Source organism: Panthera pardus, unplaced genomic scaffold, assembly GCF_024362965.1.
Source record: "Panthera pardus isolate Hobbes unplaced genomic scaffold, ASM2436296v1 HiC_scaffold_6, whole genome shotgun sequence".
Taxonomy (NCBI): Eukaryota; Metazoa; Chordata; class Mammalia; order Carnivora; family Felidae; genus Panthera; species Panthera pardus.
Genome location: NW_026526991.1, coordinates 54,252,713 through 54,275,554, shown reverse-complemented (window position 1 = coordinate 54,275,554; position 22,842 = coordinate 54,252,713). Strand labels below are relative to the sequence as shown.

The window sequence follows — 22,842 nt, the reverse complement described above, 5'->3', positions numbered from 1 at the left end:
GATAAACGCTGATTTACCAGAGTCTTTGATTGCCATTGCCTGAGCAAGATTGCCACTTGCCTTTTCTGAAGATTCTCCTCTTAGTAGGAAGAATTATAAAGCATAACAAGGGATTATATTTCCAAACTAGTGCCAGGAAAAGAGAGGAATTGAGAAAGAGAGGGACTGAGAGGAAACCAAAAGGTTAGCCTCAGCAGAGATTCAGCACAGGCATCTGGAGGGACATGGTGCGGTGAATCCATGAGAGCAAGTGGCCTGACCTCCTACATCGTTTCAAGCCCTGGTTACAAGTAATCTCTTCATGGGTATGGTAAATGCATTCTTCTATCTTCATTCCAAGCTAAGCATTTTAACCTACTAGGTTATATAAAGCTGGGGAGTGATTCTCTCAACTATTTATATATTAAAGCTTTATTTTCACATTCTTTTAAAAATAGACACTCAAGTTTACAGTACAACACCAAAGGTCTATGTACCTGGAACAAATTTTTCTTCCATCTCAATAAACATATATGTGTACACATAGACATATGTGTGTGTGTGTATATATATATATATATATATATATATATAGTGTGTATATATATATACAATCCATATCCTAAGAATATCATATACATTTTTATTGTTTCTATCAGCTAAAATAATTGCTAGAAAGTGAAAATTTAAACGCAACTAAAAGAATGATCTAAATAAGCATAGACTGAAACCTGATTAAAACGATTTTTTCTCACCTCAGTTTTACACAATACTCCTATGTTATTAATCCTAAAAATATCCTAGCACATTTTATGAGATGAAGATAGGGCTTAAGTGGACTGTTTTAGATTCAGTCTTTGTAGGGGTGTCTGGGTGGCTCAATCGATTAACTATCTAACTTCAGCTCAGGTCATGATCTCACACCTCATGGGTTCGAGCCCTGCCATTGGGCTCTGAGCCTGGAGCCTGCTTGGGATTCTGTGTCTCCCTCTCTCTCTGCCCCTCCCCTGCTCACACTCTGTCTCTTTCACTCTCAAAAATAAATATTTTAAAAAATTATAGATTTAATTTTTGTAGATTACTCTGATCCAAAAATTGTGGTTTGGCCTGTGGAGTTCTACAATAAGGTCAGTGTGGCAATAATAGCAGTCACAGTGGATGTGTCATGCTACCTCTGGGCCCCTCAGCTTTCCCCTATGTAAAAAGGTTGCTGTGCAGATCAAATAGTATAATGTCTATGAAAACACCTAGCTCTGAGCACCTGGATGGTTCAGTCAGTTGAGCATTCAACTCTTGATCTCAGTTCAGGTCATAATCTCATGGTTGTGAGATCCAGCCTCACATCAGCTCCATGATGGGCATGAAGCCTGCTTGGGATTCTCTCTCTCTCCACCACCTCTCCCCTTCCCCCCAACCCAAAAAACAAAGAAAGTAAGAGTGAGTGAGAAAGAAAGGAAGAAAACACCTAGCTTTGCCAACTCTGGAGTAGTACAATGAAAGTTTGTTTTTTTTTTTAATGCACTAAAAGCACAATGAAAGGGTCACATTAATAGACATTCAGTCAAATTAGAGAATTCCTACAGAATTCAAACAAAGGCTAATTGTCCTTTTCAACGTAATATAAATATGAACCTGTGTGAGAATGTATCAGCACCCTCCTTGATACCCTCCAGATTTGTACCAAATGAAATGGCAAAACCAAAGATTTAAAAACATAAAGATGATTTTGAATATAGGTGCATTATCAATTTTAATTGCCTAATACACAAGACCCAATAATACTTAAAAATGAAACTGTCTAAAATGTAACACACAAACAAGTCAACCCTTCACAATTTAATGTGCTTCTTAAACAAGTGCAAGTTACTCAAGTCAAAGTTCTGGCAGACTAGTTGGGAAACAAGTACCATTCTACCCTTTGTGGACTATAAACTAGAACTTCCTGATATGCAAGGGTTGTTTAAGCAATATTTATGCAATCTAACATTTAAAAATGTTGCTTTCATTTAAAATTAATTTTTAATACACTACATTAAGCATCGCCTTATTTTCAGAACTCAAATATTGCTCTCTTTTCACTCAAGCTGTATCTTTTGGAAGAGGCCAAAGAGTAAAAAGTTTTAGGTGGTCAAGAAGATTTTCAGTAAAATGTTTTAGCTGGTCAAGAAGATTTTCAGCAAGTTACCAGTAACTAAAAGCAGGAGGTTGTGAGAAAACCATCCTTACAGGATAGGAAATAGCATTTGCTACCATGAATGCACTGTCTTTTGGTTCTGAGGGCAATAGATATAAAATACTGCATGAAGGAGTGAAATGGTCCTACAGTCATTATAGTTGTGCCTTGAGCTTTATAGGCTTTAATCACTACCTCAGTGAATTTGCTTTCCAAAGGCATTGTTTCACAAAGCTGTTTCTTTTTATGTAAGTCTTATTTGTGTGTGCTGCACACCAGCCAATTCAGCAAGAGAAACTACTTAACAGTTGAACACATGCAAAAGGCTAATAATAATAATGATAATAACGGCAGTTTTTCTAGTCACAAGCACAAAGCTATCTTGATAATGATCCACCAGGATGAAACTCACCTACTAACATTAAACAAAAAGCATTAATTCTTTAAGAATTACCCCCTTTTTAGCCCATCCATTTATCTCTCCCAACCTAACAAGTCTATTATAGAATACTGATTAGGTTTCTCAAAAATTTATGCTAAAATCACATCCTTTAAATCTGTTCACCAATTAGAGAAAATAAAACCAGGTAATAGCATATATAACATTAGTTAAGTGTGAAATTAAGTGAAGTCAACTATTTTATACTGTTTCTATTTTATGTTTTGAACATTATGAAGTATCCTCTGCCTATCTTCAAGATAAATTAGAAAGGCTAAAAAGGAAATTCAAGAATCTATCCTGTCCCCTGTGTAAAAGATGATTTTATAAAGTTCTTAAAATAATTATATTCATGGAGTCTGTAATTCCTTTTTTTTTTTCCCACTCAAGCCTTGCGCGTGCATTGTCAGGGGGAGACAACACACTATGGTGAGAGGCATGACAAAGTGTGGGCTCCGTGGGCACAGAGCCTAGGTTCAGATCTCTGCCTTAGCAATTTCTCACATTTTGGGGCTGAAGAAGTTATTTGAATTCCCTGAGCCTTAGTCTCCCGGAATGTAATACGAGAATTGTATTATCATCAGGCCTCATACATTTGCTATTGTGGTTAAATAAGACAATCCCTTGAAAGTCTCCAGGTAAATGCTTTTTAAATTATAACGGGTGGTAGTAGTCATAATTCCCAAACACGACACAAAAGATGATACATAGGATAACTATTGGAGGGGGCAATACTGCTTATTTCTCTGTAAGTATTGATTTCAAGTTAATTTTCCATGTCTTCTAGAAACTGATCTTGCAATTATTCATTTCATATTCTTCTAATCATAAAAGTCATATAAAGAGGGGAACACGACCTTTTAGCCTGCTTTGGGAGTGAGACTATCTTTTCAGATGAGATGATACAGAGGAGCGGTTTAAAAGAATGTACCTGAGGCCATGCTTCCTAGGTTCAGTGCTTAGTTCTTCTGATAACTCAGTGTGTGACCTTGAGTAAAACAGGGACCTATATCATAAGGTTGTATGATCTGAGGAGCAAATAATAGGCCAAGTGTTTAGAACAATGCTAGGCACATAATAAACTCTATGTAAATGGTAACTATTATTCATACACACACACACACACACACACACACACACACACACACACACTTCTAGGTATCTGAATGCAATGAATTCCTAGTTTTTGTTCCTGATTATTTCTGATCATACATCACTAGTCTTTATAGATACATAATTCCATTATTTTTTATTCTTACTTTGTCTTTTTCATCAGACTTTGCATACAGAACAAATATTTAGTAAATAATAAAGAAATATGTGGCGATATTTCCAAAAGGAGGTGGCAGGTTTAAATGGAGCACATGTCCAGTCTTCATAATACAGCTACTTAAATAACATCACAATAGGCACCATGTCAAACTCACATTCCGATAAATAAATGTAACTTATTTGATAAGAGTAAATGGAAAGCTAGATACCTTTATAATCCTAAAAGCTGATTTGAATGAACTTTCCCTTGTGTGGAATATCATTGCTGCTTCACTGCAAATGTATTTTTTTAATGTAGCTCTTACAAGTACATGAATTAAGCTCTTCCCTTACTTTCTGTGTACAGAATATGCAATTAAAACATCATCACTCCGCAGAAGCAGGTTTTCTCATTTAAACTAGAGAAAAGCTGCCATTGAGCTGGTCATAACTGTACATGAATGCACTTGTCCTATCTTAAAGCACCTTATATACTGAGGTATTACAAAATGAAAGACACCTGTCTGTCTAGGATAATCATTCAAGAGCAAGCTGAACAGACAGCTTTTAGGTATTGATGAGGCATTATAAGGCAATGACATATGAATCATCTTTATAATTATACCCACCTATAAAAAAAAACTAAGGCTGTATTTTACTTTCTTGGCAATGGAGGTGATTCCTATAGACATGAAAACTGTTGGATTTTCATGCCACAGTTTAATTTTCCCTCCTAAGAATGTCTGGTGCTGGCTTGGCCTGAACATTTAACATTTGAGGCACCAAAAGCCATCTGTATAATAGTTCAGCTAGGGTCAGTATTTCTACTAAGTGACTTTGTTATCTGTCCTATAAATTCTCAAAAAATCTAACAGCTTTGGATGTTTGGGAGTCATTTCAGACAACACAGAGCACTGCCCTAGCTAGCTGGTTATATTTAGGTATAACACATGTGGGTACCAGTGTGGAAGCAGAAGATGGCATATAATCTAACCAGACTTCTGGAGAGAAGCAAAGCACCAAACATAACTGAGGAGACATGGCCTTATTCTGATAAAAGTTTTATACTAGTGTTACTACCTGCTAGTCTTAGAACACTGGACAAGCCACTTAAAAATCTCAGAATCTCCAGGGCTTATATCTGTCAGCTCAGTCTGTCGGACTAAGTGAGCTTCTAATTCCCTTCTATCCCCAAACTACTAAGACTTTTCTTAAGAAGCACTAATTCCAAATGGGATTAAGCTTTATTCTGATTACCTAAATTCACTGGTGGTACAACCACTGTGTAGAGTTCATTTTTCTAAGAAGCCTATTCATTATATTAGAATGCAGAACTAGTAAGCTTTTACCACAAACACAACATCTGTCACTGGCTTTCAACTTCCTATGCTGTGTAAATGAAGATCTTGACTGGAAATGAATCTTTTGAACAGATGGACCTGCCCTATTTCTTGGAACTTTGAAAGCTGTACAGTGCGCCTGCCATGAACTCTTCTACGTGACTCATGAAAGCAGATGACTGTTTGCACTGCCATTTATGCACATTCATCTCCTCAGAAGCAGGTCGACTGATACTGCCTGGATGACATTCACTGCTAGCAAAACAAAATATTGCCTGATTTCTCTTTGGATAGTTAATAAATTCCTCTGGGACATCAAAGAAATTTAAGACTTTCCTTCTCCTGGCTCCTGTACACAACTTGTATTTATTCCAGGTGGAAAATGACCCCCAAAATGAAGATAATTCTGAAAGACAACAGGATAATGGGATCCAGTTATTTTTCTCTCAGAAACATTCAAAAGTCCTTAAAAGAGGAAAACAATTATTTTGAATACTTGAAGGAAATCTGAATAGACTTAAAAAAATATTCCACATACCAGCAGAGTTCCCACATTTTTAGAGACAGTGGAGATTATGAACTCAATCGGAAGGTACTTTACCTGCAAAATTTGATACTGGGTTCGTTTTTTAGACTCACCTCTAATTTATGAAGGAGTCATTTGAATTGATAGTTTTTATCCACTTTCTGACATAAAGCCTTACTTTAAAATTTTAAATCTGTTCAAAGATCTCACTTCTCAAGAGTTTCAGCTTCACTGCATATGAGGGCTGGCAGAAGGTACACAGTACAAATTGTGCTCAAAAGGTGAATTTAAGAGAAGTGGGTAGGGGAGAAGGGCTAAAACTTGATAGCCTAGAGATTACCAAGAACAACATGTTCTCTGAGCTTCCTGGATGGTTTGAGTTATAAATACAAATGGCTCTTTCCTTGAGATACCTGTCTGAGTAAAGAAGATGTTGTTGTCACCTGGAGAAGAACTTGGTGCAACGTGTACCAAGCCGCTACCATGCCTGAAGTAGCACATTCACCCTCCTCCCCAGCCCTGTCCTTTTCCATAATATTACATTAGAAATTATCCTACCATATGTGGCAGATCTTGGAAAAAAATTTGCTGTCTGTAACTTCCAAACCTAGAATGTATTTTCTGACAAACAGGGTAATATAGTCAGTGATGTTTAATATGTCGGGTGCTTTTGCCTCTTCCCTTCTTTTTTCTCAGTTATATTCTTCCCTGAGTTTCTTTTTTTTTTCTTTTAAGAATAATAGTCACATACCAGAAGTTTCAAAATCTCAAAGTTGATCAAAATATGAATCTTTAGCTACTTCTAATAGCTTAGATGCTAATTTGGCATAGCTGATTCAATTATAGAGTAATTTATGTAAGGATTGGACCAATAAGTAAGAATATTATCTTCATTTGGGCTCAGTACTTTTCATGTTAACTTCTACATTAATAGGCAGGTTGAACACTGACAGAGGTCCACTAGTACATCCAAAGTTTTTATTATCCATTTCCTATGCTTGGAAAAACAATGTCAATGGCAGGGCCACTGTAGGTGACAATATTAGGTTCACCTCCTTGTCGCAGGGTTGTTTAATTGGTGGGCCTCATAATAGTTCAAAGAGCGATGCCCCCTCCTTATTTCTATAGGAGATAGTTCAATGCCTTTCTTTACTGAATACTGAGACAGTTCTTTGCTTTCTGATCCCTAAAGCTATACCAAGTTCATCTTTCACCCTGAAATCAGGAGCATCTGGAATGCTAATGGTAACTATAAGAAAGATTAGGTTACAGGTAATCCTGCAACACAGTGTACACACCTGCTCTGTGAGAAATAAACCAAGATGAGAGCTCATTTCGGGAGATGTTTTGAATCTTTACTCCTCAACGAAACTTCTGTCCCTTCCTTAGAATCCGACCAACACTAGGATTCGCCACACTAGTGCTCCAACGTGGAGCCAGAATATTTTTGAGTGTGGAAAAATCAAAAATTGTCATCAGGCACAGCAGAAACCTTCTCTTTCTACTTCTCCATTCGAACTTGAAGAGTTTTACACGTTTGCCTAAGGAACAAACACATGTCAGGTACTCCACTGTTCAACAGATTATTACAGGAAGCAAACCTGGGAGAAAGGGAACATTTCAACAAACATAAAGGGACAGTGAGACAATAACTTCCTTTACGTCCATAAAAGTTCACAATGGAGATAGGTTTGCATCTCTCCTAGAGGATCACGAACTTGTAGAACATTTTTTTTTTTAATTTCAGAAAGATACTCATAAATGGGACCTAAAATAAAAAAGCTTTTATGAGAAATTGATACAAAAATAGCAAGAATTTCTTGTGAATATTTTGAGAAGCGTTCTGCACAAACGTAATTAAAAAGTTCATTAAAGTCAAGGGAGAAAGTATATAGAAATTAGTACACCATCATTTTAACATAAAAGGGTAAGAGAACTATGCAAATAGTATTATGTAGTAATATTCAATCACAGTTCAAAGATTTAATATTCATGATCTTTCCTGAACAGCCATGTCTATGGTAATTTGTGATTTTGCTAAAGCATAAACCTAAATTGTACACAATTTAATGTTGATAAATGGGGCCAGGTCATTTAACCAATGTATAGGTCTAGCCACCCATAGGCATTCACAAGCCAGCTTTGTTATTCTCTGCTGATCAACTGTGTAATCCTCATTAACAGTCTGAATGGGATCCATGACATTTTACAGATATAGACTTGCAAAGGTTTGCTTTATAATCTCTTTCCCAAGCTACTCCAGAGATATCAAACATCTACTATTTGAATTTCAAATATTTGAATAATATTTGAGAGTATAACATGAATAACAATAATAAATAATAAAAATCCTATCAAGGAGTGGCTAACAATTTAGAATCAGACAATAGAAGGTTTTGGTAATATGAAGCAGAAATAAACATTTCCTACATAAATTTGAGAGTTCAGGATAGTTAAAACCAATAGCAGGAGAAAAAATTAATAATGTTATAATATAGAAAGATGTCTCCCAATTTTGAAAAAAAAATGGAATATTTGAGTAATGAGAACCAACCCCTTATCCTCATCACACCTAGATCTCTCCCTACCTGAATGGAAAATGGAAGACTAAAATGATGGCCTGAGAAATAACGGAACTTTTGAGTTCGGGTCATCATGAGTACTTGATTTTATCCACACAGGTCAGAGCCAATGCAGTCATAAAGTGGGTCGGTGTCATGACTTGCCATAGACACTTGTTATAAAGGATGAAGCTGGAGGAAATTTATAGGAACTTCATATCAATCCATCTACCCTCATCTCTCCATCTTCCCAATCCCTTCAGAGACAAACAGGCTTATCTCTAGTCATAACTATTTAATACTCACAGGACTTGATATGCCCATTCATATCTCCTTATCTTTATACATTTTTACCTTTGCCAGAAATCTCTTCTTTCAAACCTCAGAAGCAATGTTACCACTTCATAATTCATAAGTCTTTTGTGATTCATCCAGTCAGCACTTTGTCCATACATCTTTTATAAGACATATCTCATCATATTATGATTATTTAGTAATCTCTGTTTCTCGCACTAAGCTATGATATAGTAGAAAAAAAGATATTCAGCATACATTTTGTTTCCTCAGTGCTAAGCAGCATTCTAGGCACATAAATAATGCCTAATATTTGTCAAATGAAAGACTGAAATGATGGATGGGTGGGCGGATGGATAAATGAAAAAATGAATGAATGAAGGTAAGAGGAAAGTGATACATAATTTCAGGAGAAGGACACCTGGGGCTACTATTTGGATTCTCTGTGAATAGCTAGGGGAACAATGAGGTGACCCCAAAGGTCAGTTCCTCCGTTTTTTATTTTTTTAAGATTATTCCCATGATTCTGTGGTTTCAGAATTTGAAATTATAGATATGCATGGGTCCTGACATCAGTTTCACATTTGCACCTTGGATATTTAAATTTATTCTCATTTGGAAAAGGTCTGATTTTTAAAACAAAATTAATTCATGAAAATAATGATGCAAGAAGATAATAGCAATGTGTGATGCTTTAATTGGTATTAGACTAACCACTTGGGATGTGGAAAATGTCCAAATAGATACATCAAGGTTGATTCCAGCATACTCATTACAGTTAACATTTCAGTTAGAAATTATCCTAATTTTTTAAATGCAATTCTCTCTTGAGTAATTTCCATACTGCTGCTTAACACTGTCAGGAAAATTTTCTCATGAAATATTCCGTGGTGACAATTATCCTACACCTAAGTATTACATGCTCACTTGACATCAGGTATGGTGTTACAAATGAAATACCAACAAATTTCTTATAATGGAACAAAGTAAACAAATTTCACAATGATTGATTCACTTCCAAAATAACTAATGTGAATTCAATCTCTCTCTCTTATATACTGATTATATACTCTATGTAGTTTAGGATGCCTCACCCCTCCCCCTATTTCTTTTTTCAAATATAGAGGCTAGAAGGTTGGTTTTGTTTGTTTGTTTTGTTTTGTTTTGTTTTGTTTTTGAAAGAGAGAGATAGCAAATGTGTGCAAATGAGGAAGGGGCAGAGGGAGGGAGGGAGAGAATCTTAAGCAGGCTCCACACCCAGCATGGAGCCTGATGTAGGGCTCAATCTCACAAACATGAGTCTAAAGAGTAGAAATAACAAATAACAATAACAGTAGAAATAACAAATAACAATAACCAATTAATGGACTGAACCACCAGGCACCCCTAGAGGCTAGTGTTTTAGAAGGCAAAGAGTTGATTTTTGCTTAGTGAAATGCAACAGACTCCATTTTCTGGTCTAGACTAGAATGCCAAAGACAGCTGATCCTTCTCCTCATGGAAACCTGGAACCTTCCTCACCCTTTCCTTTGCCTCCACCTTTCAGATCATAATTGCTAGAATCAATAGACAACTTGGTGCACATTTATGTTCCCTTGTAACCCTCAGAATTATTCTTTGAGATTATCCCCATTTACTATTTACAGTTATTAGGCCTTGTTATTAATGACTGTTATCTCCAATTTACAGTTGAAAACACTGAAGTTCAGAAAAATTAAGCAAAACTTCTGGAAGATGCATCTAAGCAGTGATAGTCTAGGGACTGAGATCCTCATTCTGGGACTTCAAACCTACTAAAATAGGTACTGCATACCTGTTTCTTCCATTAATTTATTTGACTAATATTAATTGAGCACATAATAAGTAGTAGGGATACACTTGGGATATATTTTCCAGTTTGAGGAGTAGTCCTGCTTTACACCTGTTGTCCTGACTTTCTGTTGAACTTATCTTGGAAATATGTCCTATTATGGAGAATAAATTATATCTTCATTCATATACAGTACTTATCTTTACTGTGGAAATTTGAATTTTAGTAAACAACTACTGAATGTTGAAATCTTAAAGCTATGAATGAATGATTCTTTAATACGGGAATTTAAGCCACTGTGGTTGCAAAAAAGGGAACATTTTTTGAAGCATAAAACATTTCTGAAATCCATTAAATCACATCAAGTTGGTAATAAATTTTTAAGGCTGGCATTGAGGAAGGGTTCCTAGATATAGCTCTGTACTAACTTCTTCAACTTTTCCATCATAAAAATGAGACATTGAGGTTGTAATGTGAAAGACTGACTATAATATTATCAGTTACTATTGTAATCCAAGGTCATGAACTCAGAATCAAATTAAAGCCATGGCACACACTATTACCTTTGAGATAGAAGATTCATTTTAACAAAGAGGTCAAAAGAAGCTTCTTACAAAATCTAGATCTATTTTAAAACACTAATACTCCCTTAAGTATGAGGTTCACTTACTAGATATTTTTGTTATTTCTATTGCACCATAATGAAAAATATTTTAATGGCATCTTTCTAATCTTGAGTAAAATTGAAAAGTGATCATTGGGAATTTCAATTTCCCTCATTTTTTTTCTTTTCTTGACCATGAATAATTAAAAGTTGGCCAAGAGGTGGTGTGTCCTACGTTTATTGAAAGTTCACCTACTGATGATGTTAAAAAATAATAAATTTAAGACTTTCAGAGAATCAGGCAAGCAATAATTACAAGTAATGGTTAAGAGCATGGGTTAAGAGCATCCTCCAGCCATGGCTGGTTCTGACTTCAGTATCTTAAATGTGTGGCGCTGTTATTTCACTACAAAAAAACCTGTTTCCTTTCCTATACATGGAGATTGTCCCTGTCTTATCATACCACTATGAAGATTAAATGAAATAATACCTATAATAAGAATACAATAAATACTAACTTTTAAACATAAACAGTACCTTGAAATAAATATTTTCAAAACCAGAAGTTTGTATACTTAACAACATTTTCAGTATCCCATTGTCATTATAAAATATGAAATCTTATTCTATAATAAGACATTAAGTATGGATGTATTTCTGGCTCTCTGATACTATGTCCTTTCCAAAGCTATAAATTTCCTGTGCAAAGTCTGCTTTATTTTCAAAGGTTATGCTAGAGTCAGGATAAATTATAAGGAGGGTATATTATGCACATGAGGTCTAACACAACTTTTGTTATTTTCTAAGAGTAGAAACTTATATATAACACATTTTGTTGGAAATGTACTGAGGTTAAAAAAAATCACTTAGGTTTTATTTGTTATTCCATAAATAGGAATTATTAGCTTCTGCTAATTGCTGAATATCTATAAACACTTTCAGCATCAGCTTCTACTTGCTGTTTTTGTGATTTAGTAAGAACATTAATGTTGTATTAGTAACAGCAAAATGGGCAACAGTGGCTCAGGATTCAATAAAGCAGTCCTTTACTGCTGTACCAACTACTCCAAGCTAACTTCATCTTAAATTGCCATAGGCAAACAAATACAAAAACCTTAACATGAAGAGAAAAGAATAACCCACAAACCTGGCACATAAACCCTAGCATAACATTTCTTTCAGGTTAAGAAAACATTTTGACTATAAAGGGAAACTTTTTTGGTGAGACGGTCTTTGAAATATATGAATGGATATAGAAATACCAGTTGAGTAATGACAATAATTGCAGTGTTCAGGGGGAAAAAAATGCCACCTTCATGTGGTAGCTTCTGATAAGTCCCTGAAAAGATATTGCTGAAGAGCCATGGTCTAGTGGCTGTAAAGGAAAACCTGTATCTGCTCCTGCAGCGAAAGCCTAGCAAGGTGCCTTTACAATTGATAAACACAACAGTTTCCATGAGGCCCATCTGTGGTAGCTAACTGGAATGGCCCAGATCCTGTTACCATCACAGACACTAGAATCCACATATTTCCTCTTTGTGGTCCCTTACCAGCATGATCTCTTTGCAGCTAATCCAAAAGAGAATAGGTGCACAGAACAACCTTGGAAGAATGTTTGCTTTTGAAAGCCCACGTATAATATGTATGGAGGCGGTAAGGGAAGACTTGAGATATCTCTACATTAGTGCTTAATCAGGTTGACAACTTGGAATATAGTGTTCATGTTTGAGTTCTGAAAAAGCTGGCTCATTTTATACACCTATTAACTTTATTGTTTAATGTATTTTACTTAACAAGTAAATATAGCCCTTACCCTTAAATAGGAACTATGTTGAGTGCTTTACAAATATTAACTTATTTATTCCAGACAGGGACCCTATGTGGTGGGTATACTATTGTCCCGATCTCACAGATGTGCAAACTGAGGAACACAGCTATTAAGTAACTTGTTAAAGGCCACCAGCTAATAAGTGGCAGATTAGGGAAATGAATCCAAGTAATCTGACGCCAGAGACCAGTTTCTTAATCATTACACCATCCTTGAAGACATTCTCAACAGAACACAGCAACCATTTCTCATCAAGGCAAATAGGACCCATTGTAAAAATAGACAAACAGCTCCTGGCAATTCATCCATTGTGAGTGATTAAGGCAAAGCTAGTACAGCTCTTGGAAATGTTCTGGAGTCTCAGAGAAATTTTTTTTCATGCAAAAGTCTTGTTAAATTAAAAACAGAATATTACTCCCTTCCCAAGAAACACTTTCTTGCTTATATATTAGACTAAATCACTAGGCATACTAGCTCTAGAATGTGTTTCTGACCGCTATGTTTCTTAGCTCTCTGTATGTGGTATGACTAAAGAATGAGGTTATATTCTTGAGAGTAATAACGGCTGTTGTTGTTCTTATTAAAAAAAAAATGCATCTGGGGCACCTGGGTGGCTCAGTCAGTTAAGCATCTGACTTCGGCTCAGGTCATGATCTTGCAGTTCATGGGTTCAAGCCCTGCGTCAGGCTGTGGGCTGACAGCTCAGAGCCTGGAGCCTGCTTCAGATTCTGTGTCTCCCTCTCTCTCTTTCTCTCTCTCTCCCCCCCCCCCACCCTCTATCTCTCAAAAATAAATAAACACTAAAAAAAATTGTTAATGCATCCTTTAGGCATAGATGATTTAGAATGACAACTTTATAATTTACTTGCTTGCCTTATGGATCTTCTCAAAAGACTGGCATTTCCTAACTAATCTGGTATCTCATAATATGAGGTATATAACCTGAAGAGGTAGGTCAGAAAAAATATGTCAAACTTCCATTGTAGATGGGACAAGACAATGCGCAGAAGAACTGGGATCTCCATACAACAGAAATATTGTGACTAGATTTGTCTTTGGTATCTAGTTCCTAATATAATGACTGGCACTAAATAGGTGTTCAATAAATGCTTAGCAAATTCAGATTCAGGTATGATTTTGTTCTATTTCCATTGACAGGTACAACACACACAGTTTTTTAAAAAAACCTCCAAATTTATACATAGAGTGCCAAACCTGCACACATAGAAAACATCCTCTAGGCATATAAAAATATTCTACTTTTTAAAAACATTTTAAATTCTTTTTTGATATATAATTGACATTAGTTTCAGGTGTATAACATGATTCAATATTTATATACATTGCAAAATAATTACAACAAGGATCTACTTAACATAAAATTTTTTGTGTAAGAATTTTTAAGATTTATTCAGTTAGCAACTTTCAAATATGAAATACAATATTGTAAAGGATAGTCATCATGCTATATTTAATATCCCAATGAGTAAATTATTTTATAACTGGAAGGTTGTGCCTTGTGACACCCTTCACCCATTTCGCCCACCCCCAACCTTCACCTTTCATGACCACCAATCCATTAACTGTATCTATAAGCTTGGTGCTGTGGGTTTTTTGTTTTATTTTCTTTTATTTATATTCCACAAATAAGAGATATCATATGGTATTTGTCTATGTATGACTTATTTCACTTAAAATAATGCCCTCTAGGTCCATCCATGTTGTTACAGATGGCTGAAATTATGCCATTGTATGTGATACACACACACACACACACACACACACACAACATTTTCTCTTTTTCTAAGTTTTTATTTTAATTCTGATTAGTTAGTATACAGTGTTATATTAGTTTCAGGGGTACAAAGTAGTAATTCAACAATTCCATATATCACCTGGTGCTCATTACAACATGTGAACTCCTTAATCCCCATTACCTATTTCATCTACCCCCCTCCCCCCACCTCCCCTCTGGTACCATACAGTTTATTCTCTGTAGTTAAGAGTCTATTTCTTGGTTTGTCTCTCTCATATTTTCCCTTTGCTCATTTGTTTCTTAGATTCTACATGAGTGAAATCATATAATATTTGTCTTTCTCTGATTTATTTCACTTAGCGTAATACACTCTAGCTCCATACATGTCATTACATAATATATATATGATACATATATGATAGATATATATATGATATATATATATGACATATATATATGATAAATTACTTTATACACCACATCTTCTTTATCCATCCATCATTTGATGGATACTTGGGTTGCTTCCATATCTTAGCTATTATAAATAATGCTGCTATAAACAGGTGTGCATGTATCCCTTTGAATTAGCATTTTTATATTCTTTGGATAAATACCCAGTAGTGCAATTGCTGGATTGTAGAGAAGTTCTGTTTTTAACTTTTTGAGGAAACTTCATACTATTTTGCACAGTGGCTGTACCAGTTTGCATTCCCACCAACAGTGTAAGAGGGTTCCCCTTTCTCCATATCCTTGCCAACACCTGTTGGTTCTTTTGTTGTTGATTTTAGCCATTCTGACAGGTGTGAGGTGATACCTCCTTATAATTTTGATCTCAATTTCCCTGATAGTGAATGATGATGAACATCTTTTCATGTGTCTGTTGGCCATCTGAATGTCTTCTTTGGAAAAATGTCTGTTCAGGTCTTCTGCGTATTTTTATATTGTATTATTTTTTTGGGGGGGTGTTGAGGTTTATAAATTCTTTATATATTTTGGATACTAACCTTTTATCAGATATGTCGTTTGCAAATATCTTCTCCCATTGAGTAGGTTATCTTTTAGTTTTGTTAATTGTTTTCTTCACTGCACAGAAACTTTTTATTTTGATATAGTCCTAATAGTTCATTTTTGCTTTTATTTCCCTTGCCTCAGGACACATATCTAGAAAACAGTTGCTGTGGCTCATGTCAGAGAAGTTGCTGCCTGTGTTATCTTCTAGGTCTTCAGGTCTTACATTTAGGTCTTTAATCCATTGTGAATTTATTTTTGTGAATGGTGTAACAAAGTGGTCCAGTTACATTCTTTGCATGTAGCTGTACAGTTTTCCAAAAACTATTTGTTGAAGAGACTTTTTTCTATTGGAAATTCTTTCTTTGTTGAAGATTAGTTGGCCATATAGTGGTGGCTTTATTTCTGGGTTTTCCATTCTGTTCTATTGATCTATGTATCTGTTTTTGTGCCAGTTCCATATTGTTTTGATTACTATAGCTTTGACATATAACTTGAAGTCCAAAATTGTGATGCCTCCAGCATTGCTTTTCTTTTTAAAAGCTGCTCTGGCTATTCAGGGCTTTTATCATTCTATACAAATTTTAGGACTGCTTGTCCTAGTTCTGCAGAAAATGCTGCTGGTATTTTTATGAGGATTTCATTAAATGTATAGGTTGACTTGGGTAGTATAGACAGTTTAGCAATATTCTTCCATTCCATGAGCATGAATGTCTTTCCATTTCTTAGTGTCATCTTCAATTTATTTCATCAGTGTTTTATAGTTTTCAGAGGACAAGACTTTCACTTCTTTTTTTTAATGTTTATTTTTGAGAGAGAGAGAGAGAGAGAGGCAGAGTGCAAGTTGGGGGGGGGCGGGGGGCAGAGAGAGACAGAGACACAGAATCCAAAGCAGGCTCCAGGCTCTGAGCTGTCAGCACAGAGCCCAACACAGGGCTCAAGATCATGACCTGAGCCGAAGTTGGACACTCAACCAACGGAGCCACCCAGGTGCCCCATAAGTCTTTAACTTCTTTGGTTAGGTTTATTCCTAAATATCTTATTATCTTTGGTGCAATTTTATTTTTTTATTTTTTTATTATTTTTTTTAATATATGAAATTTACTGTCAAATTGGTGTCCATACAACACCCAGTGCTCATCCCAAAAGGTGCCCTCCTTAATTTAAAAAAAAATAGTCTCTTTTGTCCAATATAAGTATTGCTATTTCTGCTTTCTTTTGACATCCAATTGCATCATAAATTTTTCCATCGCCCTCACTTTCAATGTACAGGTGTCTTTAGGTCTAAAATGAGTCTTCTGTAGGCGTCATATAGATGGGTCTTATTTTTTATCCATCCTGTCACACTATGTCTTTTGATTGGAGCATTTAGTCCGTTTACATTCAAAGTAACTATTGGTAGATATGTGTTTATTGACATTTTGTTACTTGCTTCATGGTTGTTTTTGGAGCTTTCCTTTGATCCTTTCTTGTCTTTGTCTCAAGTTTTGTTGATTTTCTTTAGTGATATATTTTGATTTCTTTCTATTTACACTTTGCATACTCACTAGGTTTTTTTTTTTAATATGGTTACTATTAGGGTTGTGTCTAACTTCTTCTGCCTATAGCAGTCTACATTAAGTTGATGCCTGTGTAAGTTTGAACCCATCCTTTACTCCTTTCCTCCCCACATTTTAGGTATATGCTATATTTTATATCCTTTTTTGTGAGTTCCTTGGTTGAATTTTACAGAAATATTCATTTTTACTACTTTTGTGTTTCCTACCTTTGTGCTGCCACTTTTGGCCTCTATTTTCCACTCGAAGAGTCCCCTTTAAAATTTCTAGCCAGGCTGGTTTACTGGTTACAAACTCCTTTAGTTTCTGTTTGGGAAACTCCTGATATCTCTTTTTATTCTTAATGGTAGTCTTACTAAGTAGAATATTCTTGCTGCAGATTTTTCCCATTCAGCACTTTGAATATATCATGCCACTCCCTTCTGACTTGGAAGGTTTCTTCTGAAAATTCCTTGCTAGCCTAATGGGCTTCTCTTGTATGTAACTGTCTTCTTTTACATTGTGGCTTTTAAAACTTTTCCTTTATCACTGTATTTTCAATTTAATTACAATATGTCTTGGTGTGGATGTGCTTTTGTTGATTTTGTTGGGGGTTCTCTGTGCCTCCGGGATTTGCATATGTTTCCTTCCCCACATTAGGGATTCCAGTCATTGTCTCTTCAAATAAATGTCATGCTACCTTTTCTCTTTTTCTTCTGGAACTCCTATAATACGAATGTTATCACATTTAATGACATCACTGAGTTCCCTAAGTCTATTCTCATTTTGCATAATTCTTTTTTCTTTGTTTCAGCTTCATTACTTTCTGTTACTCTATTTTCTAGGTCACCAATTCGTTCCTCTGTTTTTTCATCAAACATGTTCATTCCATCACAAGTTTCTCATATTGTTTATTGAGCCTTTTATCTCTGTTATTCCTTATGTCTGTGTGAAAGCTCTCGTTCATGTATTCCACTTTTTTCTCAAGTCCCATGAGTATTTTTATGATCATTGCTTTAAATATTCCATTATGCATGTGACTTATATTTGTTTTGCTTAGATCTCTAACCATGGTCTATTTTTTCATATGGAATAAATTTCTCCATCTTTTCATTTAGCCCAAGTCTCTGTGCCTGTTTCTGTGTGTTAGGAGAGTCAGCTATGTCTCCTCTTCTTAAGAATAATGGCATTATGAAGAAGAGGTCCTATAGTGCCCTGCCATGTAGTGTCCCCTGTTCCCCAGGGCCTATTGCTTCTGAGAATGTCTTCAATGTGTGATGTATGTGCTCTGCTGCTTTGTCTTGGCTACTTTATCCTTTAGGCCAGTCATCTGCAGAGGCTCTCTTTGCCTATTGTGAGCAGTGTTTGGTCCCTGTCCTGAAGGTGGCTCATTTTAATGAGGCGTGCTCTGGTCTGCTTGTGAAATGAGACCTGTTGCCACCCCCACTGGAACTGAGGTTCCATAAAACTCCTCCCATGTTGGGAGATGTGGTGTAAGCAGGAGTTTGGGGTCAGTTTTCTGGGGGGAGGGGGCCTGTGAAGCTTGACTGAAGCAAAAGTGACTGTGAAGGGTGGTTCCAGTAGACTGGAGAAGCAGGACTTAGTGTAAGCTAGTTAGTTAGCAAGAACCTGCTCTGCACTTGTTCCCACAGGTGGCCCTGTGCTTATGCTGAAGGGTAGGGGAAGGAAATGGCAATAGTCAGTTCCTTTGTTCCCAGTGAGGTCTCTCTGTGAATACCGCATCTCTGGTACATGCTCTGGGAAGAGCAAATAATCCCACACTGTGTGCCCCAGGTTCTCTTCAGATTGCTATTTCCATACTGTGGATTGTTAGCTTGCCTTCTCTCCAAGATCAGCACAATGCCCTCTGGGCTCGATCTAAGCCAAGCCTGCTGACCTTTAAAACTCCAAGCTTTAAGCACCACAGGTGCCAGAAGTAACAGAATTCAGGCCCTCTCCCTTTCCAAGTCCATTGATATGGGGATTAATTTACCCTGCATAGTCCTCTGTGTTAGTCTGCTTCTCAGCCTTTTCCGTGTCTCTGGCTCCCTCCCCGCTGTAGTGTCCATTATATGCTTCTCTTCCAAACCACATCTCCACCCTTCCCACCTTCCTTTATATGGCCTCTTCTCTACCTTTAGTTGTGGAGTTTGTTCTGCCAGTCTTCAGGTCAATTTCTGGGGTATTTAGGATGATTTTTATAGTGATCTAGTTGTATTCGTAGGATGAAGCAAGCCTAAGGTCCTCCTACATTGCCACCATATTCCTACATCTTAACACATTTTCTTTGTTCATTCATCCATTGATATACAGTTAGGTTGCTTCCATGTCTTGGCTACTGTAAATAATGCTGCAGAGAACATGGAGGTGCATATATCTCTTAAGTTAGTATTTTTGTTCAGATAAATGCCTAGAAGTAGTTTACTGGCTCATATGGTACTTTTAGTTTTGATTTTTTGAGGAAACTCCATACTGTTTCCATGGTGACTATACCAATGTCTATTCCTACCAAGAGTACACAAGGTTCCCTTTTCTTCATATCCTTACCAACACTTGTTATTTCTTTTTTTGATAGTAGCTATTCTAATGTGTGTGAAGTGACATCTCATTGTGCTTTTGATGTGCATTTTCCTGATGATTAATGATGTTGAGCATCTTTTCACATATCTGTTGGCCATCTGTCTTTGGAAAAATGTCTATTCAGATCTTCTGTACATGTTTTAATCAGATTTTTTGGCTATTGTTTGTATTCTTTATATATTTTGGATATTAACCCCTTATCAGATATATGATTTGCAAATATTTTCTCCCATTCTGTAGGTTGTCTTTTCATTTTGTTGACAGTTTCCTTTACTGTGCAGAAGATATTTAGTTTGTGGTAGTTGCAGTTGTTTCTTTTTCTTTTGCTTTGGGTGTCAGATTAAAAAAATCATCTGCAAGACCAACATCAAGGAGCTTACTAATGTTTTCTTCTAGGAGTTGCATTGTTTCAGGTCTTACATTCAAGTCTTTAATTCACTTTGAATTAATTTTTGTGTATGGTGTAAGATAATGGCCCAGTTTCACTCTTGGGCTGGTAGCTATCCAGTTTTCCCAATACAACCATTGAATAGGTGATCCTCTCCCCATTATGTATTCTCAGCTCCTCTTTTGTAAATTAATTGACCATATATGCATGTTTTTATTTCTGGGCTGTCTATTCTCTTCAACTGATCTATGTGTCTGTTTGTATTCCAATACCATACTGTTTTAATTACTATAGCTTTCTAATGTAGTTTGAAATCAGGAAGCATGATATCTTCAGTTTTGTTCTTCTCTCTAAAGATTGCTTGGCTATTCAGAGTCTTTTGTGGTTCCATATAAATTTCAGAATTCGTTGTTCTAAAACTGTGAGAATTGCCATTGGAATTTTGATAGGGATTACACTGAATCTATAAAATGCTCTAGGTAGTACGGGCATTTTAACAATACTAATTCTGCCAGTCCATGATCACAGTATATCTTTCTATTTATTTGTGTCTTTTTCAGTTTCTTTCATCAATGCCTTATAGTTCTAAGTGTGCAGATCTTTCACCTCCTTGATTAAATTTACCTATGTATCTTATTCTTTTATATTGGGATACTTTTCTTAATTTCTCTTTCTGAAAGTTTATTATTAGTGTATAAAAACAACAGATTTTTGCATATTCATTTTGTATCCTGCAACTTTACTGTATTCATTTATTCTAAGAAATTTGGTGGAGTCTCTAGAGTTTCTGAATATAATACCATGTCATCTGTATACTAACAGTTTCCTCCTCATCCTTTCCAATTTTGATTTGTTTTTGCCTAATTACTCCACCTAAGATTTCCAATATTATGTTAAATATAAGTGGCAAGAGTGGGCATCCTTTTATTGTTTCTAATCTTAGGGAAAAAGCATTCAGCTTGTCACCATTGAGGATGATGTTAGCTGTGGGTTTGTCATATGTGGCCTTTACTATGTTGAGAGTTTCTATCATAAATGGTTGTTGATTCTGTCAAAAAGCTTTTTCTGCCTCTATTGAGATAATCATATAATATTATTCATCATTTTGTCAATGTAGTGTATTCACATTTATTGATTTGCAGATGGTGAATCATCTTTGCCTCTCTAGAGTAAATCCCTCTTGATCATAGCATATGATCCTTTTAATGTACTGTTGAATTATAATGCCTGAAATTTTATTGAGAATTTTGCATCTATGATCATCAGGGATGTTAGCCTATAATTTTATTTTCTTGTGGCATTTGGTCTTGGTATCAGAGTAATGCTGGCCTCAGAAAATGAGTTTGGAAACATCCCCTGCTCCTTGATTTTTTGGAAGAGTTTGAGAATAATTGGTATTTAATCCTTCTTTGAATGGTTAGTAGAATTCATCAGGGAAGCTATCTGGTCCTGGACTTTTGTTTATTGGAAAGTTTTTGATTACTGATTCAATCTCCTTACCAGTAATCAGTCTGTTCATGTTTTTCATTTTTTTCATGATTCAGTCTTGGTAGGTTGTATGTTTTTCAAAGTTCATCTATTCTAGGTTATCCAATTTATTGGTGTATAATTGTTCATAGTAGTATGTTATTATCCTTTGTGTTTCTGGGGTTTCAACTGTAACTTCTCTTTCATTTCTGATTTTATTTATTTGGGTCCTCTCTTTTTTTAGTGATAATAGCTAAAGGTTTATTAATTTTGTTTATCTTTTCAAAGAACTATATCTTAGTTTCACTGATCTTTTCTATTGTTTTTTGCCATTGCTTTTCTTCTAACTTTGGGCTTCATTTGATATTTTTCTTATATTTCTTAAGGTGCACAGTTAGGTTGCTTATTTGAGACCTGCCTTGTTTCTTAACATAGGCATTAATGGCTATGAACTTCCCTCCTACAAGTGTTGCATAGGTTTTGCTTTAGCTGTGTTTCATAGTTTTTGGTATGCTGTATTTCCATTTTTATTTGTCTCAAGGTATTTCTTTTCATTTTGATTTTTGACCCATTGGTTGTTCAAGAGCATGTTGTTTAGTCTCTACATATTGTTGAATTTACAGTTTTATTTTTATAATTTCTAGTTTCATTCCACTGTAGTCAGAAAATATGCTTGATATGATTTCAATAGTCTTAAATTTATTAAGATTTGTTATGTGGTCTAACATATGATATATCCTGGAGAATCTTCCATGTGCACTTGAGAAAATGTGTATTCTGTTGTTTTTGGATAGAATGTTCTATAAATATGTGTTATGTCCATCTGGTCTAGCATGTAGGTTAAGTTTGATATTTCTTTATTGATTGTCTATGGATGACCCATCTATTGGTAAAAGTGGAGTATTAAAACCTATTTATTGGATTGCTGTTGATTTCTCTCTTTAGGTCTATTAATTTTTCCTTTGTATATTTAGGTGCTTCTATGTTGTGTGTGTAAATATTTCCAAATGTTACATCCTTTCATTGGATTAACCACTTTATCAGTATGTAATGCTCTTCTTTGTTTCTTATTACAATCTGTTTTAAGGTCTATTTTGTTTGATATAAGTATAGCTACCTCAGTTTTTTTTTGGTTCCCATTTGCATGGAATATATTTTACCATCTATCCACTTTAAGTCTATGTGTCTCCTTACATCTAAAGTGAGTCTTTTTTAGGACATATACAGATGGGTCTTATTTTTTATTTCATTCAACCATTCTGTATTCTGATTTTAGAATCAGCCTATTTACAATTAAAGTAGT

The 22,842-nt window shown here is 35.5% G+C and overlaps 1 protein-coding gene across 4 annotated transcripts in view; it reads right to left on the bottom strand.

Moving 5' to 3' along the window:
• The window catches only part of TAFA2 (TAFA chemokine like family member 2), a 480,159-nt gene that overhangs the window by 2,082 nt on the left and 455,235 nt on the right, over positions 1-22,842 (bottom strand). Inside the window, exon 5 of one of the 4 annotated variants that reach the window (XR_002081513.2) lies at positions 7,007-7,249. The exons of the other annotated variants lie outside the window; for them this stretch is intronic. The gene's annotated coding sequence lies outside the window, so the exon portion shown is untranslated. The remainder of the gene's footprint in view (positions 1-7,006; positions 7,250-22,842) is intronic. 4 annotated transcript variants of the gene reach the window in all.